The sequence below is a fragment of the Pan troglodytes genome, chromosome 22 (genome assembly GCF_028858775.2).
Source record: "Pan troglodytes isolate AG18354 chromosome 22, NHGRI_mPanTro3-v2.0_pri, whole genome shotgun sequence".
NCBI classification, from domain to species: Eukaryota; Metazoa; Chordata; class Mammalia; order Primates; family Hominidae; genus Pan; species Pan troglodytes.
In genome coordinates this window covers 44,487,013-44,506,328 of record NC_072420.2, presented here as the reverse complement: position 1 = coordinate 44,506,328, position 19,316 = coordinate 44,487,013, and the positions used below count along the sequence as shown (strand labels likewise).

The 19,316-nt window shown below is 54.0% G+C and overlaps 1 protein-coding gene across 4 annotated transcripts in view; it reads right to left on the bottom strand.

Moving 5' to 3' along the window:
* The window catches only part of AGPAT3 (1-acylglycerol-3-phosphate O-acyltransferase 3), a 123,870-nt gene that overhangs the window by 75,785 nt on the left and 28,769 nt on the right, over positions 1-19,316 (bottom strand). For all 4 annotated transcript variants that reach the window (XM_009440574.5, XM_001146797.7, XM_009440421.5 and 1 more), the window contains exon 2: positions 8,829-8,891. The gene's annotated coding sequence lies outside the window, so the exon portion shown is untranslated. The remainder of the gene's footprint in view (positions 1-8,828; positions 8,892-19,316) is intronic.

The following is a 19,316-nucleotide window of genomic DNA, read 5'->3' as shown; positions in this document are numbered from 1 at the left end:
GGAAAGAACAAGACACCACACACCTGCCTCACTTCCCCAGGATGCGTCCTAGGTCTCCTAAACTCACAGTCCAGGGTGTCCTGGGGCACCCTGGTGCAGACCTGGGGGCTTACTCCTCACCCCCACCCTCTCCATGATGAGGCCTGGGCCCCGCTCCCCACCGGGCTAGCGTTCAGATAGACCCTGCAGGACGGTGTACTAACGCTCAGGGCGGGGGCCCAGTGCTCCCTCACAGCTTCCCCCTGCAGCAGAGAACAAAGTCCCACCCAGTGGCTTCTCGGAGATCCACAGCCGGCCTGCAGGCCTGGGAGCCAGGCTCTCCTACAACGAGGGCAGAGCAAGGAGAAACGAGACCTGAGACAAATATGATGGAACAGCACCATCCGGATACCTTTTGTTATCCAGGAAAGACTCAAGAACACTTTAAAGTCCTCTTCAAATGTGTATGAAAAGGCCGGGTACAGTGGCTCATGCCTGGAATCCCAGCACTTTGGGAGGCCGAGGCAGGCGGATCACGAGGTCAGGAGATCGAGACCATCCTGGCTAACACAGTGAAACCCCATCTCTACTAAAAATACAAAAAAATTAGCCGGGCATGGTGGCGGGCGCCTGTAGTCCCAGCTACTCGGGAGGCTGAGGCAGGAGAATGGCATGAACCCAGGAGACGGAGCTTGCAGTGAGCCGAGATCACTGCACTCCAGCCTGGGCGACAGAGCGAGACCCCATCTCAAAAAAAAAAAAAAAAATGTGTATGAAAAATGAGTGGCCCACCACTGGCCAGTCCACTGCCTGCCATGAAGGGGCCATGGACCGAGGGGCCTGTAGCTTCCGAGGAAGCCACACCAAGTGATGTCAGAGGATCGGCCCAATGGGGCCCTTGGAGCACCCAGACCCAGGAGGAGCCTTTCTTGAAGTTGGAAGAGTGAAGTCCCTTATCAGACAATGTTTGTTGTACAAAGAAAAAAAATAGTAAGTAAAAATTAAAATCAACGAATGAAGTCCTATTCAGGTGAGGCCCGGCTGCTCTCGGGGTTTTTCCCAGTGGCCTCTCTCTCCAAGGCAGGGCTGGCTGTGACAGGGCACATAAGGACCCAGGAGCAAAAGACGCAGGCCAACCTCGGAGCACAGCAGGGGCATCCGGGGACCGTGTGAGCTGAGCCTGAGCCTGTATCCTCATCCAAAAAATGCAAACAACAGGGTTCGCTCCACAGGGATGGAAGGAAATGAAATGACGAGGGACTTTTGCAGCCTGGAGCTGGCAGGCCACCACGCTGACGCAGCACGGGCTTTGATCCTCGCCCTTGTCAGTGAGCATCCTCTGCAATTAGCCTTTTCTTAAAGAACCCAAAGGTTTTAGAAGCTGCTGGTGTTTCACAGTCCCCTGAACGTGGACACAGCCCTGAACCAGGAGCTGGAGGCCATAGGTCCTTTCTCGTCCTTCTAGTGCCACCCCCACGGCTCCACTCCCCCTACCCCATGCCCTCACCTTCTGTCTATGCAAGAGCTGGGCTCCTGTGCCCACTTCACAGACAGGTCACCAAGGCCCAGGAAAGCAAATGCCTTGTTGTGAATCACGCAGCGAGTCATACACACCAGGCTCCACAAGCTCCCAGCCCATGTGCTCCCCCTGATCGGGACACCTCCTCTCTGATCGAGAAGGGCCGGGGCTCAACATACAGGTCAGGCTGGCAGGTGGCCATGTGTGAACTTGGCTGGTTCCGCTCAGGACAGGCATTCCTTCCCCAGAGTCCTCAGGGCTGGGGAGTGACCAGACCCAACAAAGCTGCCAGCTCTGGATATCACCAAATTCATCCCAAGCCCTGGTATTTTGTGCTTTAGGGCACAAGTGAAGCTTGCCAAGTGCCTCATACACGCCTTGGAAATCTCACTCCAGCTTTGGAACACAAACACATTTTTCCCACATAATTTAGGCTCTGAAGCATTCAGGTCTTCCAGCACACGGAACACGAAAGCGTCCCTGGGGTGCCTGAGCCAGCGCCCTCCTCCGAAGACCATCATCCCTTTGCTCTGCTATTACGGGAACATGCTTCCACGAGGGTGGGGAATGTTCAGTCCCCCGGGGTCTCCAGCACACGGAGCCGTGCGACGGAGAGGGTGTGCAAACACCCGAGCAGGGGAATCGACACACGTGTGGCTTTAACATGGTATCGGTCTGCTGGGTTTGGGGGTTTGGTTGTTGTTGCTTTTTGAGTCTGCTGTTTTGTAGAAGCCCGTATTTTTCACAGAGGGAATCAGATGAAACCGAAAACGCAAGCTCTTAGGAAGCTTACATGGAACGGTTTTTCTGTTGTTGTTGAGACGGAGTCTTGCTCTGTCGCCCAGGCTGGAGTGCAGTGGCGCGATCTCGGCTCACCACAAGCTCCGCCTCCCGGGTTCACACCATTCTCCTGCCTCAGCCTCCCGAGTAGCTGGGACTACAAGTGCCCGCCACCACGCCCAGCTAATTTTTTGTATTTTTAGTAGAGATGGGGTATCACCGTGTTAGCCAGGATGGTCTCGATCTCCTGACCTCGTGATCCGCCTGCCTCGGCCTCCCAAAGTCCTGGGATTACAGGTGTGAGCCACCATACCTGGTATGGCACGGTTTTATGGGAAACTTTTTGTTAAAGTGTAATAGATACAGAGAAGTACATAAATCTTCAGCATGCGGCTGGATGAAATTCCAGAGAGGATCCACTCTGACCAGCAGCACCCAGATCAAGAAACGAATCCCAACTACTTTGGGAGGCCGAGGCCGGCAGATGGGCTTGAGCCCAGGAGTTCAAGATCAGCCTGGGCAACATGGCAAAACCCGGTCTCTACAAAAAATAAAAAAGCCGCGTGTGGTGGCCCATGCCCGTGGTCCCAGCTACCGGGAGGCTGAGGCAGGAGGATCCCTTCAGCCCAGGAGAGCTCAAGGCTGAAGTGAGCTGAGATCGCGCCACTGAGCTCCAGCCTGGGAGACAGAGAGAGACCCCGTCTCAAAAAGAAAAAAAGAAAGAAAGGAAAGAAACAGACCCTCGACAGCCCCTGAAGCCCCCTAGGCCTCCTTTGCCTCCTGCCAGGGCAGCTGCCCTTCCTGTTCCCCCTGCCAGGTCTGCCTGTCTCTGCACTGCACTTACGAGGGCCTTGCACATGTGCTGACCCACTGCGCTTCTTCCACCCAGCATGTGTGTGTCGGCTCGCCCAGGCGGAGCACGGGTGTCTCCACGCAGCTCATTCCATGCTGCTCCCTTGGGCAAGTACACGGCAGTGTGTTCACCCAGTCCACCTCCGCAGGGCTCCGGCGACACTCTCGGGCCCGGCTGTGGGTTCACGCCTCAGAGCAGAGCTGCTGGGTCACAAGCCATGGGTTTGCTCCATTTTAGAAGATATTGCCAAAGTTTTCCAAAATTAAGAGGTGAGGTCACAGCCACCATGAGGAACAAGCGTCCCATCACGCCCCATCCCACCTCCTCATCAACTCTGGCCTTATCTGTCTCGTTGGTTTTAGCCAATCCGCTGACTGTCTAGTGATACAACATTTCTGGTTTTAAAAGTTCGTTTCTCTGATAACCAATTGAGTTGCATGCCTTTTCAGATGTTTATTAGATATTTGGGCACCTTTCGAGAGGTACTGGTGCAAGTCATGGACAAACATTTTGCTATAGATTTCGATATTAACACTCACCAGCTTGGGCAGGGGGGAGCTGCAGTGCCACACCGTCTGCTCAGTTTTGCAACCTCTCCTCCCTCCCAAAAGTGATACGTGGCATGCCATCACTGACAGTCACCCGGTTTTGTGAATATCGAGTTACTCACCCTGGAAGCTTGGTTGTAAATCGGATTTGGGTTGTTCTGCAGCTATTACTAGCCCCAAAAGACGCAATGTTTCCAACCTGCCCTTCTTTCCGATCTTTTTCCCAGACCTCAGTTATTACAAAACCGTGATGTCCCTGTCCCCAGAAAGGGAACAAAGGAGATCAAACCGATTTCCATCTTCATCTTCTCAAAATGTCCTCCTCCTGGGAGAGGTCTGCTGATGCCTGGCGCGCCTTGGCCGGTTTCTCCCCTAGAAGCAAAACCTCGTCCACAGCACAAGCCCACGTGCGCCACACCCTGCACCTGACAGATCAGAAGCCCTCTGGCCCCCCAGCCCTTGCTGGTGGCCTTCCCACAGCCCTGTGGTCACTGCAGAAGCCCCATGCCCTCCTCTCAGCCCTGAGTACAGTCCAACAATAGCCAAAGGACAGGCAGAAGAGCGGGAATGCAGTGAGAGCTGAACTGGGGGGTGCAGGACAGTTCAAGTTTCTTTTGCACAGAATAGCAATTTGCAACAATTTAACAGTTTAAACCACAGGCAAAGTATTAAATCAACAATGAACAAACCCAGCAAGTAAACTTTTGTGAATCCAGAATGTTAGAGGAGAGCTCAGAGTGCCAGTTAGCTGGGAGCTGCCACTGTGTCTTTATAGTATCGTTAGTATCTTCATAGTTATCTGCTATCAAATAAGCAGTCTTAATAAAACAATCCTAAAGAGACACTAGGCCAGGCGCAGTGGCGCACGCCTGTAATCCCAGCACTTTGGGAGGCCGAGGCAGGTGGATCACGAGGTCAAGCAATAGAGGCCATGTTCTGGCCAACATGGTGAAACCCCGTCTCTACTAAAAATACAAAAATTAGCCGGACGTGGTGGCGGGTGCCTGTAGTCCCAGCTACTCAGGGGGCTGAGGCAGGAGAATCATTTGAACCTGGGAAGTGGAGGTTGCAGTGAGCCGAGAACGTTCTACTGCACTCCAGCCCGGGCGACAGAGCCAGACTGTCTCAAAATAAATAAATAAATAAATAAATAAATAAATAAATAAATAAATAAATACTTTTTTTAAAAAAAGAGACACTAAATACAGTCATTTTAATTTGAAAACTATGGAGGCATTCAGCACCCAGCTCAGATGGTCAGCAACGCTGTTTGAGGTCAGCCATGACTACATCTCTGAAAGCCCGAGCTTGGTGTTGGTCACTTCAATCTTGCTCATGTTGATTTTTATCGAATGGTAGCTTTCAACACACCCTGGGTTGTGACTGGGACACAGGAGGCTAAATCACCTGCCTACCAAGAACTGGGCCTGTGAGTTACACCTGGAAGCCTTGGAACATCAGGGATGGGATTTGATCACTGCCGACAGCATTTGGAGGAGACACCTCCCGGGCAGAAAGCAGCCACAGTGGGAGGACACAGGGTCCAGGGCCACCCAGAAGGGACCTGCAGCCTCATCAGCCACAGCAGCAGGCCTGGGAACGGGGGTGGAACACACGGGAGCAGTGGGCAGGGGCCCTATGAGGACGGGCTGCAGGAGCACAGGAGGAGCTGCCCCATCCCTGGGCCCACCCAGTGACTCAACGGCCAGGCAATTCCATGCTCTCCGCCAAACCCAGGGCTTCCTGAGGAGCGCGTCCCTCAGGAGCAGGGCACCGACCCCCAGGAGCAGGGCACCGACCCCCAGGAGCAGGGCGCCGACCCCCAGGAGCACCGATCCCCAGGAGCACCGATCCCCAGGAGCAGGGCGCCGACCCCCAGGAGCAGGGCACCGACCCCCAGGAGCAGGGCGCCGACCCCCCCAGGAGCAGGGCACCGACCCCCAGGAGCACCGACCCCCAGGAGCAGGGCACCGACCCCCAGGAGCAGGGCACCGACCCCCAGGAGCAGGGCGCCGACCCCCAGGAGCACCAACCCCCAGGAGCAGGGCGCCGACCCCCAGGAGCAGGGCGCCGACCCCCAGGAGCAGGGCGCCGACCCCCAGGAGCAAGGCACCGACCCCCCCAGGAGCAGGGCGCCGTCCCCCAGGAGCAAGGCACCGACCCCCCTAGGAGCAGGGCGCTGACCCCCCAGGAGCAGGGCACCGACCCCCAGGAGCAGGGCACCGACCCCCCCAGGAGCAGGGCGCCGACCCCCCAGGAGCAGGGCGCCGACCCCCAGGAGCAGGGCGCCGACCCCCAGGAGCACCGACCCCCAGGAGCACCGATCCCCAGGAGCAAGGCACCGACCCCCCCAGGAGCAGGGCGCCGTCCCCCAGGAGCAAGGCACCGACCCCCCCAGGAGCAGGGCGCTGACCCCCCAGGAGCAGGGCACCGACCCCCAGGAGCAGGGCACCGACCCCCCCAGGAGCAGGGCGGCGACCCCCCAGGAGCAGGGCGCCGACCCCCAGGAGCACCGATCCCCAGGAGCACCGATCCCCAGGAGCAGGGCGCCGACCCCCAGGAGCAGGGCACCGACCCCCAGGAGCAGGGCGCCGACCCCCAGGAGCACCGATCCCCAGGAGCAGGGCACCGACCCCCAGGAGCAGGGCGCCGTCCCCCAGGAGCAGGGCGCCGACCCCCAGGAGCAGGGCGCCGACCCCCAGGAGCACCGATCCCCAGGAGCAGGGCACCGACCCCCAGGAGCACCGATCCCCAGGAGCAGGGCGCCGTCCCCCAGGAGCAGGGCACCGACCCCCAGGAGCAGGGCGCCGACCCCCAGGAGCACCGACCCCCAGGAGCAGGGCACCGACCCCCAGGAGCAGGGCGCCGTCCCCCAGGAGCAGGGCGCTGACCCCCAGGAGCAGGGCGCCGACCCCCAGGAGCACCGATCCCCAGGAGCAGGGCGCCGACCCCCAGGAGCAGGGCGCCGACCCCCAGGAGCAGGGCGCCGTCCCCCAGGAGCAGGGCGCCGTCCCCCAGGAGCAGGGCGCCGTCCCCCAGGAGCAGGGCGCCGACCCCCAGGAGCAGGGCGCCGACCCCCAGGAGCAGGGCGCCGACCCCCAGGAGCACCGATCCCCAGGAGCAGGGCACCGACCCCCAGGAGCAGGGCGCCGTCCCCCAGGAGCAGGGCACCGACCCCCAGGAGCAGGGCGCCGACCCCCAGGAGCACCAATCCCCAGGAGCAGGGCACCGACCCCCAGGAGCAGGGCGCCGACCCCCAGGAGCAGGGCGCCGTCCCCCAGGAGCAGGGCACCGACCCTCAGGAGCAGGGCGCCGACCCCCAGGAGCAGGGCGCCGACCCCCAGGAGCACCGACCCTCAGGAGCAGGGCGCCGACCCCCAGGAGCAGGGCGCCGACCCCCAGGAGCAGGGCACCGACCCTCAGGAGCAGGGCACCGTCCCCCAGGAGCAGGGCACCGACCCTCAGGAGCAGGGCGCCGACCCCCAGGAGCAGGGCGCCGACCCCCAGGAGCACCGACCCTCAGGAGCAGGGCACCGACCCCCAGGAGCAGGGCGCCGTCCCCCAGGAGCAGGGCGCCGACCCCCAGGAGCACCGACCCTCAGGAGCAGGGCGCCGACCCCCAGGAGCAGGGCACCGACCCCCAGGAGCAGGGCACCGACCCCCAGGAGCAGGGCGCCGACCCCCAGGAGCACCGATCCCCAGGAGCAGGGCGCTGACCCCCAGGAGCAGGGCACCGACCCCCAGGAGCAGGGCGCCGACCCCCAGGAGCACCGATCCCCAGGAGCAGGGCACCGACCCCCAGGAGCAGGGCGCCGTCCCCCAGGAGCAGGGCACCGACCCCCAGGAGCAGGGCGCCGACCCCCAGGAGCACCGATCCCCAGGAGCAGGGCACCGACCCCCAGGAGCAGGGCACCGACCCTCAGGAGCAGGGCGCCGACCCCCAGGAGCAGGGCGCCGACCCCCAGGAGCACCGACCCTCAGGAGCAGGGCACCGTCCCCCAGGAGCAGGGCACCGACCCCCAGGAGCAGGGCGCCGTCCCCCAGGAGCAGGGCACCGACCCCCAGGAGCAGGGCGCCGTCCCCCAGGAGCAGGGCGCCGACCCCCAGGAGCACCGACCCTCAGGAGCAGGGCGCCGACCCCAGGAGCACCGACCCTCAGGAGCAGGGCACCGTCCCCCAGGAGCAGGGCACCGACCCCCAGGAGCAGGGCGCCGTCCCCCAGGAGCAGGGCGCCGACCCCCAGGAGCAGGGCACCGACCCCCAGGAGCAGGGCGCCGTCCCCCAGGAGCAGGGCGCCGACCCCCAGGAGCACCGATCCCCAGGAGCAGGGCGCCGACCCCCAGGAGCAGGGCGCCGTCCCCCAGGAGCAGGGCGCCGACCCCCAGGAGCACCGACCCCCAGGAGCAGGGCACCGTCCCCCAGGAGCAGGGCACCGGCCCCCAGGAGCAGGGCACCGACCCCCAGGAGCACCGACCCTCAGGAGCAGGGCACTGACCCCCAGGAGCAGGGCGCCGTCCCCCAGGAGCAGGGCGCCGACCCCCAGGAGCACCGACCATCAGGAGCAGGGCACTGACCCCCAGGAGCAGGGCACCGTCCCCCAGGAGCAGGGCACCGACCCCCAGGAGCAGGGCACTGACCCCCAGGAGCAGGGCACCGACCCCCAGGAGCAGGGCACCCTCCAGCAACAGCCAGCTGGGCTCCGCACGGATATTGTGCAGCTGTCCCCGGGCCACACCTCTGCCCCATCCCAGACAGACGGCTCCCAGTCGGTCTCCAGGAGAGGGATGGACTTCCTGGGCTGCTAACAGAGCCGGGGCAGCCCTGTGAGGTGACTCCCATGTCCGCTGTGCCCTGGTAGGCGCCTCAGCCCAGCGTCACTTGTAGCTCAGCCCCTCTGAGCTCAGCTCATCCCTTGCAGGAAGAGAACAAAGTTACCTGAACTTTATCATCTGGGTTTTGGACAAATGAGAAGTGACCGTAATAAATATTCTGTTGATCATAAGCAAAGGTTAAAATACATACCCTTTAAGAAAAATTGATCCACAAGGTATCAAGGCCCAATGCTGACCCCAACACTGGACACACACACACACACACACACACTCTCACACACGGCGCCCTGCGTCAGGCGGCCTCACTGCCCACTTACCAAGGCACAAGGTCAGCAGAGCCAGTGGGAACAGCTGTCCTCAGGGCTTCCGGCTGGACAAACCTGAAAGTGAAAGGCACACATGTCAACGTGCTTGCGCAGGACTGGAGAGACGCCGTGTGACCAAATATATGCATCCACTTCAAAACCCGAAAGGCTGCATGTCAGGGAGACTGACAAGCACGCATTAACATCCTTTCCCGATCAACCAAACACTCCGTCACTTAAACATCAGGGTCAAGGCCATTCAGGGCGTTGCTGGTCACTGCTTCCCACTGCCTGGCCCGGAGGCCCAACAGATGGCTCATAAATGAACAGTCCCGGAGCCGCCAGAGGTCACGCCCCAGGAAGGACATGGGAAAGCCACCCAGCCACCTGCAGGCTCTTGGAAAGGCGGGGCCACCGCGGGCCCCTCCGGATGCCACGGCTCCTGCGACAGCTACACCAGCCTTACACACGCTCCCGCTGCTTCCCAAAGCGCCGCCAGCCGCAGCCCTGGGCTTCTCCAAAATCCAGCCCAGCCCAGCCCCCGCCAGCAGACCATTAGCCTGCCTGCCGGCAACCAGGAAAAAGCCCGTGTTTGCTCATTTGTGTTACATTGTGGTGACGTCCACTAACATAAAATCCACTATTTTTAGGTATGTGGTTCAGGGGCTTTATGTCCATTCCCACTGCTGTGCAATCATCACCCCTGTCCATCTCCAGAACTTTCTCATCTTCCCAAGCAGAAACACTGTCTCCATTAAACACCGACTCCCCATCCCCACTAGCCCCTGGCACCCACCATCACACTTTCTATCTCTACGAGTTAACCACTCTAGGGACCTCATATAAGTGGAATCATACACTATTTGTCCTTATGTGACTGGCTTATTTCACTCAGTATAATGTCCTCAAAGCTCACCCACTTGGTGGCAGGTGTCAGAATGTCATTCACATTTCAGGCTGGATAATATTCCACTACAGACACTATGGACTGAATGCTTGTTTCCCCCAGCCACAAATTCATATTTTTTTTGAGACAGGATCTCGCTCTGTTACCCAGGCTGGAGTCGCCGTGGCACAATCACCGCTCACTGCAGCCTCAGTCTTCTGGGCTTAAGTGATTCTCCCACCTCAGCCTCCCAAGTAGCTAGGACTACAAGTGCATGCCACCATGCCCGGATAATTTTTTAAATTTTTTGTAGACACAGCATTTCACTATGTTGCCTAGGCTGGTCTTGAACTCCTGAGCTCAAGTGATCCGCCTGCCTCGCCCTCCCAAAGTGCTGGAACTACAGGTATGAGTCACCATGCCTGGTCCAAATTCATACGTTGAAATCCTCCCTGCTAATGTGATATTTGGAGACAGGGCCATTGGCAGGGGATTAGGCCAAGAGGGAGGAGCCTCAAAAATGGGATTGGTGCCATTATGCCAAAAGACACGAGCCAGCTGCTTCCTATCTCTCTGCCATATGAGGGCACAACCAGGAAGAGGCCCTCACCGGGCACCAAACCTACAGGCACCTTGACCTCGGACTTCCAGCCTCCAGAACTGTGAGAAATAAATTTCTGTTACTTAAGCCAGCCAGTCGGTGCTAACTTTTTTTATAGCAGCCCAAACTGACAAAGACAGTGTATATATCGCATATTTTCTCCTATTAATCTTACAGTTCTAACTTTCACATTTAGGTCTATGATCCATTTCGGTTAATTTTTAAATATAGCATAAAGTAGGGTGAAAGGCCATTGTTTTTGTAGATAGGTGTCCAATATTGTCTTTCGATATTTGAAAGGCATTCCTCCACTGTCTTCAAATTGTATAGTTTCTGATCAGAAACCGGCTCTCATTTTTGTCTTTGTTCATCTGTATGTGATAGCATTTGCCTCTGTCTACTTTCAGGATTCTCAGCAATTGGATGATGGTGTGTATTGGGGTGAATTCCTTCATGTTTCTTCGGTTTGAGATTTGTTGAGCTTCTTCGGAAGGAGTTTTCATCAGCTCTGGAAAAATTCTAGCCATTATTGTCTTCAGGTATTTTCTACCACACGCGCCTCTTTTCTGGAAATCAGTTTCATATGTTACTCTCGATATGGTCCCACTGACGCTGTTCATTTTTTTGTCTTTCTTTTTGTGTTTCATTTTACAAAGTGCTGTGTCTTCAAGTATACTGATCTTTTCTTCTGCGATGTCTAATCTACCACTAATCCCATTCAGCATATTTTTCATTTCTAGAAGATTTATTTCGGTCTTTTTTCTTTTTGAGACAGTCTCATGCTATCACCCAGGCTGGAGTGCAATGCGTATGATCATGGCTCACTGCAGCCTCAACCTTCCTGGGCTCAAGCCATCCTCCTACCTCAGCCTCCTAAGTAGCTGAGACCACAGGTGTGCACCACCACGCCCAGTTAATTTTTGTACTTTTCTGTACAGATGGAGTTGTCCAGGGTGGTCTTGATCTCCTGAGCTCAAACAATCCTCACACCTCAGCCTCCGGAAGTGCTGGGATTACAGGTATGAGCCATGACGCCCGGCCCTAGGTCTTTTTTTTATATCTTCCATTTTTTTCTTTATTTTTATCATATTTGCCCTGACATTGAACACGTGGAACATATTTATCAATGCCATCTTAACATGCTTGCCTGCTAGCTCTATCATCTGGATAGATATAGTTCCCTTCCCTTCTCTTTTCTCTTCTCTTTTTTTTTTTTTTTTTTTAACAGAGTTTCACTCTGTTGCCTGGACTAGAGTACAGTGGCATAATCATAGCTCACTGCAGCCTCGAACTCCAGGCTCAAGGGATCCTCCTGCCTCTGCTGTTGAGTAGCTGGCACTACAGGTGCATACCACTATGCCCAGCTAATTATTTTTTTAAAACAAACAAAAGAACACATATCTTTTTAGAGACAGGGTCTCGCTATGTGGCCCCAGCGGGTCTTGAAGTCCTGGGCTCAAGTGATCCTCCTGCCTCAGCCTCCCAAAGGGCTGGAATTGCAGGTGGGGGCTACAGTGTCTAGCCTGGATGTTTCCAACCGTTGATTTTCCTCTTCTTCTGGGTTTTCTGTATGGCAGTCACTTTTGCTTGGCTGCTGGGCACTGTGAACTTGGTGCCTGTGAACTTGGCACCGGACGCTGGGTTTGCTGCTGTCCTGCATCTCCGGGCTTTGTTCTGGGAGCAGTCAACCTAGAACCAGTTTGATCTTTTCGGATCTTGCTCATAAGCTCTGTTTGGTGAGTCCTGAGCGGACCTTTGTAGGACAACCTTGGGTGGTGAGTCTCTCCCTCTGGCCACTGAGCACACAGATTCACCCCACCCTGTGAACTCGGGGACTGTGCCACCCCTGCTCTCCCACGCCCCTTTCCCTCGCCTGGGCAGCATTCACATGCCACCTGTGGTCAGCTCTCAGAGACTGGAAGGCCCCTCCTCAGCTCTCCAGAGCTGTTTCTTTATGGAACTCCCTCTTCTTCCATATTTTTCTTTGCACATTCCAGCCTTTCTGGAGCCCCTTAACTCCACACTCTGTCTCCACCAGGTCCTGGTTCCCCTCCCTGCCCTGCGGCTGGAGACTCTGCAGGTGACACGCTGGGCTACTGAGGCCTCACTTCCCTCATGCCCCTCTCTGGTCACTGTCCACACGGCCTGCCACCAGTGTCTGAAGCCTGTGGCTTCATGCACTTTTGTTTGGCTTTCTGGTTGATTAAGGTAGGCTGTGAAATTTGGTCTGTATCTTCCACCATGGCTAGAAGTGCAAGCTGGAATCTTGCATTTTTAAATCCAGGTTTTCACTCATCCAGAATGGGCTTCTCCAGTGGACCTCACAGGTGTTCCCTCTCCAAGACACACTGACCTATGTCTAAAGTGGAACCTCAGCTGCAGAGGGCCTGACTTGCAGAGCCAGCTTGACAGCCATCTCTGGAAGAGAACAAAAGCATTTGCCTTTTTCTTTCTACCTCCAGATCATTTACTCTCCATGAAGACATCTCACTCAAAGTACATTTTCTATGTCAGAATGCAATAGCAGGACTATTTGCCTGCTCACGTTAAACTAGAAGGCAAGCCTGCAGTTAATCAGCAAAAAGAAGGCAGTGCTCCAAAGGCAGCCCATGTACTGACAGCACCTGAGACACTCCTCCTCTCAGTTCATCACCTCTTCCCAATTTCTTCTTGACCTAGGCAGGTCAAGAGAGCATCACCGGGGCTGGGTCACGAATCTCTACCACTCCCAGTCATGGGTTCTCCCAAGCTCCTCTCAACACCCAACAGAACCAGGGCCGAGGCAGCTGCTGCGCACACACACACGAGGTGATGCCTGGGAAGCCTCCCGGGGGACCAGTGATCCTCAGCGGTGGGGAGCAGATGGGAGGGGTGCTCTGCTCAGGGCAGGAAGGCAAGAGCCAGAACCACAGCGCTGCCGCTGCTCACCGTGGCCAGCCCAAGCAGCAGGGCTCCCTCCTCCCTGTCTGCCAGCCCTTCCCAACGCACTCGGTAAGGGCAAGGGCATCCCGGGGGTTCGGTCACGAATCACTCAGACCTTCTAAGAGACCTTTAGAGGCTCTGGGTGCACATCCCCGGCCGGATCTGTGATTTACAAACATCTTCCCCCTTCCTGTGGTCGTCCTTTCTTGATGGTGTCCTTTGTAGCACAAAGGTTTTTAATTTTGATCTTAGAAGCAACCTGAGAAAAAAGGGAGACTACCTTCAAAGGAGAGACAGCCTGACAAGGATGTCTTCACACAAAAAGATGCTGAGGCCAAGCAGAGGCTGACATCAAAGTGCTGAAAGAACGGCACTGCCAACCAAGAGTTCTGCAACCAGCAAGCATATCCCCCAAGGGGCAGGGAAAACTAGTGCTTCCGGACAAACACAAAAGGGGTGGGTTCGCCATCAGCACACTCTGACCAGAGGAATTTCTCATGTACGTGCACTTCAAGGAGAAAAAGAGATCCCAGATGGGAAGTCTGAGATGCAAAACGTAAAGGAAAGAGAGCGGCAAGTGTGTGCAAATCTAACACAAAATGTAATCAGGCTGGGCACAGTGGCTCACGCCTATAATCCAAACACTTTGGGAGGCCAAGGCACAAGGATCACTTGAGTTCAGGAATTTGAGACCAGCATGAACAACATGGTGAAACCCTGTACCCACACACAAAAAAAAGTAATAATCCAGCAATGTCTTGTGATATTCAAAAGTAAAAAAGAATTTAAATACACAGGCCGGGCGTGGTGGCTCACGCCTGTAATCCCAGCACTTTGGGAGGCCAAGGTGGGCTGATCACCTGAGGTCAGGGGTTCAAGATCAGCCTGGCCAACATGGAGAAACCCCGTCTCTACTAAAAATACAAAAATTAGCTGGGCATGATGGTGGGTGCCTGTAATCCCAGCTACTCAGGAGGCTGAGGCAGGAGAATTGCTTGAACCTAGGAGGCGGAGGCTGCAGTGAGCCAAGATTGGCCCACTGCACTCCAGCCTGGGCGACAGAGCAAGACTCCGTCTTGGGGGAAAAAAAAGAATTTAAATACACAGTCTATTAGTTGTAAGGGGCATTAACGAAGGTAAGGATGCTTGCAGGTCCTTGGATATTCCCAAGTGTAAAACGTACAGGTTAATTGTAGATTCGTTTAATAAGAATGTTGTGCTTGTGGGGAAACCAGTAAAAGAAAAGAGTCTATAACATCCAAACTGGTGGAGGGCAGAAAATGAAAGGATCAATAGTTGACTCAAAAAGAGCAAGAAAGGAGAAGGAAAGGAAAACATCAGCACAGACCAAGAAATCAACAAAATATAAGACGGTATATTTAAACGCAAATATCTGTAGCTACATTTAAAGTAAACCAAATAAATGATCCAGTTAAATTTTTTTAGTTGTCAGACTTAAAAAACGGACTGTCGCTCTCCCTCTCCCCTCTCCCCTCTTCTTTCTTTTTTCGGTCTCCCTCTGTTACCGAGGCTGGACTGTCCTGCCCTGATCTCAGCTCGCTGCAACCTCCCCGCCTGATTCTCCTGCCTCAGCGTGCCGAGTGCCTGGGATTGCAGGCACGCACCGCCATGCCTGACTGGTTTTTGTATTTTTGGTGGAGACGCCGTGTTGACCGGGCTGGTCTCCAGCTCCTGACCTCAAGTGATCTGCCCGCCTCATCCTCCCGAGGTGCTGGGATTGCAGACGGAGTCTCGCTCACTCAATACTCAATGTTGCCCAGGCTGGAGTGCAGAGGCGTGATCTCGGCTCGCTACAACCTCCACCTCCTAGCCGCCTGCCTTGGCCTCCCAAAGTGCTAAGATTACAGCCTCTGCCCGGCTGCCACCCCGTCTAGGAAGTGAGGAGCGTCTCTGCCCGGCCGCCCTGTCTGGGATGGGAGGAGCCCCTCTGCCCAGCCACTCCCTCTGGGAGGTGAGGAGCCCCTCTGCCCGGCCACCCCCTCTGGGAGGTGAGGAGCGCCTCGGCCCGGCCACCCCCTCTGGGAGGTGAGGAGCGCCTCGGCCCAGCCGCCCTGTCTGGGAGGTGAGGAGTGCCTCTGCCCAGCCGCCTCCTCTGGTAGGTAAGGAGCGCCTCTGCCCGGCCACCCCCTCTGGGAGGTGAGGAGCCCCTCTGCCCGGCCACCCCCTCTGGGAGGTGAGGAGCGCCTCGGCCCGGCCGCCCTGTCTGGGAGGTGAGGAGCGCCTCTGCCCAGCCGCCTCCTCTGGTAGGTAAGGAGCGCCTCTGCCCGGCCACCCCCTCTGGGAGGTGAGGAGCCCCTCTGCCCGGCCACCCCCTCTGGGAGGTGAGGAGCGCCTCGGCCCGGCCACCCCCTCTGGGAGGTGAGGAGTGCCTCGGCCCGGCCGCCCTGTCTGGGAGGTGAGGAGCGCCTCTGCCCAGCCGCCCTGTCTGGGAACCCTTCTGCAGGTGTGCCCAACAGCTCCGAAGGGACAGCGACCATCGAGAACGGGCCATGATGATGATGGCGGTTTTGTCGAATAGAAAAGGGGGAAATGTGGGGAAAAGAAAGAGGGATCAGATTGTTACTGTGTCTGTGTAGAAAGAAGTAGACATAGGAGACTCCATTTTGTTCTGTACTAAGAAAAATTCTTCTGCCTTGGGATGCTGTTAATCTATAACCTTACCCCCAACCCCGTGCTCTCTGAAACATGTGCTGTGTCCATTCAGGGTTAAATGGATTAAGGGCGGTGCAAGATGTGCTTTGTTAAACAGATGCTTGAAGGCAGCATGCGCGTTAAGAGTCATCACCACTCCCTAATCTCAAGTACCCAGGGACACAAACACTGCGGAAGGCCGCAGGGTCCTCTGCCTAGGAAAACCAGAGACCTCTGTTCACATGTTTATCTGCTGACCTTCTCTCCACTATTATCCTATGACCCTGCCACATCCCCCTCTCCAAGAAACACCCAAGAATGATCAATAAATACTGAAAAAAAAAAAAAACAAAAACGGACTGTCAAACTTCAATTTAAAAAAGATCCTCCAATCATACACTGTCTACAAGAGATAAATTTCAGATTTAAAGATACAGAAAAATTAAAAATAAAAAAATAAAAGAGACATGCAAAGCAAACAGTAAACAAAAGGCAGCTAGTGCCGCTATATTAATTCCAGACAAAGTCTGAAAGGCAGAAAACATTAAAAAGGTAAGAAGATAATTTCACAGTAATAGTCACTTCATTCATAAGGAAGATATAAAATTTTAAGTCTGTATCACCTAATAACATAGCTCTCAAGTATATAAAGCAAAACTTGATACAACTGCTAGACAAAATAGACAAATCCACAATGCAAAAACAGCTGTAGAAAAGACATAAACAAATGGGTGTGACTGTGATCCAGTAAAACTTTATAAAAGCAGGTAGCTAGCCAGACTTAGCCTATAGGCTGTAGTTTGCTGACCCTTAGTATAGAAGATTTGAATAACATGATGAATAAACTTGATTCAATCAATCTACACACAATGCTGCCCCTACCACTGCAGAATAGAATCTGTTCAAAGACACACAGAACATTTTAAAATCTGACCGTGTGCTGGGCCATAAGGCAAGTCCTAAAAAGTTTCAGAAGACAGAGATCAAGCAGAGCAGATTCCTTCACCCCACAGACGCTTAAACGAGGGGAAAAAAAAGTAACAAAAAGTTATCTGCAAAAATCTTGGTATGCTCAGAAGTTAAAAACAGTTATCATGGCCAGGCGTGGTGGCTCACGCCTGTAATCCCAACATTTTGGGAAGCCCAGGCAGGTGGATCACTTGAGCTCAGGAGTTCAAGACCAGCCTGGCCAGCATGGTGAAACCCCATCTCTACTAAAAATACCAAAATTAGGCCGGGCGCAGTGGCTCATGCCTGTAATCTCGGCACTCTGGGAGACTAAGGTGGGTGGATCACCTGAGGTCAGGAGTTCGGGACCAGCCTGGCCAATATGGTGAAACCCTGTCTCTACTAAAAATACAAAAAATTAGCCAGGCATGGTAGCAGGCGCCTGTAATCCCAGCTACTTGGGAGGCTGAGGCAGAAGAACCACTCAAACCAGGGAGGTGGAGGTTGCAGTGAGCCGAGACTGTGCCATTGCACTCCAGCCTAGGCAACAGAGCGAGACTCTGTCTCAAAAAAACCCACAAAAAACAAAGAACAAAAAATTAGCCAGGTGTGGTGGCGGTTGCCTGTAATCCCATACTTGGGAGGCTGAGGCAGGAGAATCACTTGAACCCACGAGGCGGAGGTTGCAGCGAGCCAAGATCGCACCACTGCACTCCAGCCTGGGTGACAGAGACTCTCTCAAAAAAAAAATTTTTTTTTTAAAGTGATCAATTGTCAAAAAATTCAAAAGAGGAATTCAAAAATATGTTGAATGAAACAGTAAAAAAAAAAAAAAAAAAAAAAAATCCTGTCACTACATATAGGCTGACGCAGCCTAAACAGTTCCTAAGGGGAGCGGCAACCTTAAGTGTGGACTGCATTAGAACATTGTAAAATGCTGATAACAGGCTGGGCACAGTAGCTCACACCTGTAATCCTAGCACTTTGGGAGGCCAAGGCGGGCGGATTGCCTGAGCTCAGGAGTTAGAGACCAGCCTGGGCAACATGGTGAAACACTGTCTCTAATAAAAAAATACAAAAAAATTAGCTGAGCATGGTGGCATGCACCTGTAGTCCCAGCTACATCAGAGGCTGAGGCAGGAGAATCGCTTGAACCCAAGAGGTGGAGGTTGCAGTGAGCCGAGATCGCGCCACTGCACTCCAGACTGGGGGACAGAGCAAGACTCTGTCTCAAAAAAATAAATAAATAAATAATAAAATAAAATGCTGAAAACAAATGACACAAGATATATCTCAAAAAATTAGGAAAACAAATTTAGAAGAAGTAACAAAACAATCTAAAACTCAGAAATTAATAAGATAGAAAACATACAAAAAGCCACAAAGTTGGTTCTCTGAAAGGATCAATAAAATCAAAAGAGTTTTATCAAGAGAGTTGATGATAAAAAGAGAGGAGGCGCGAATCAGGTCAGGAAAGAAAGGGGAACAGAGTCCAGTGCTTCAGGTCTTTTAAAATCAGAGGCCACTGATGCCTTTTCATAGGAATGAACTTGAAAATGTAAAGTTAAATGGACAAATTCCTAAGAACAATAACGGACAAAAATATCCTCAAGAATAAATCAGGGGCAGAGAGGAAGAGAGGTTGATTAGTGGGTACAGATAAACACTTGATAAAAGAAGTGAGACTTAGAAATAAGACCCGGTGTTTATAGATCAGTACGGTGACTACAGTTTACAATAATCTATCGTATATTTCAAAATAGATAGCAGAGAAGAATTTGAATGTTTTTAGCTTAAAGACGAGACAAATACTTATGGTGACAGATATGCCAATTTATACCAAATTGACCTTTACAAATTATGTGAATATATTAAATTATCACACTTATCCCCTCGAAATGGGTGAGTCATATAGTGGGTGAACTATATCTCCACAAAGCTGTTACCAAAAAAAAAAAAAAAATAGAAAACCCAAAGAATACCATAATCGTTACAAAACTGAAACAAAAGTCAAACATCCACCACCAAAAAAATGATCACGCTAAGTTCAGAACGATTTCACCAGTGATACCCTACACTCTTGGTGTAGGGATTCCAATCTTCCATAAACTCTTTTAGAGAAGTTAAAAAAAAAAAAAGAAAGAAAGAAAGAAATACCTGGCCCCTGCCCAGTGCATTTTGAAGCTAATATAATCTTTTTGCCAAAACCTGACAAAAACAGGATGCAAAGGATAATTACGGAGCAGTCTCACTCACGAGCATGAACGCCAGAAGCCGGAAGGAAGCTTGTTCACTGTGCCTGGCTTCGCTGCACTTCCAGATACTGAGTTTTTGCAGCGTGAAGGTTCGTGGCAGCCCTGAATCCAGCAAGTCTATCAGCCGTGTTTTTCCAACATCAAGTGCTCACTTCTGGCGTCTGTGTCACATTTTGGTAATTTTCGCAATCGTTCAAACTTTTTCATGATTGTTATACCTGTCACAGTGATCTGTG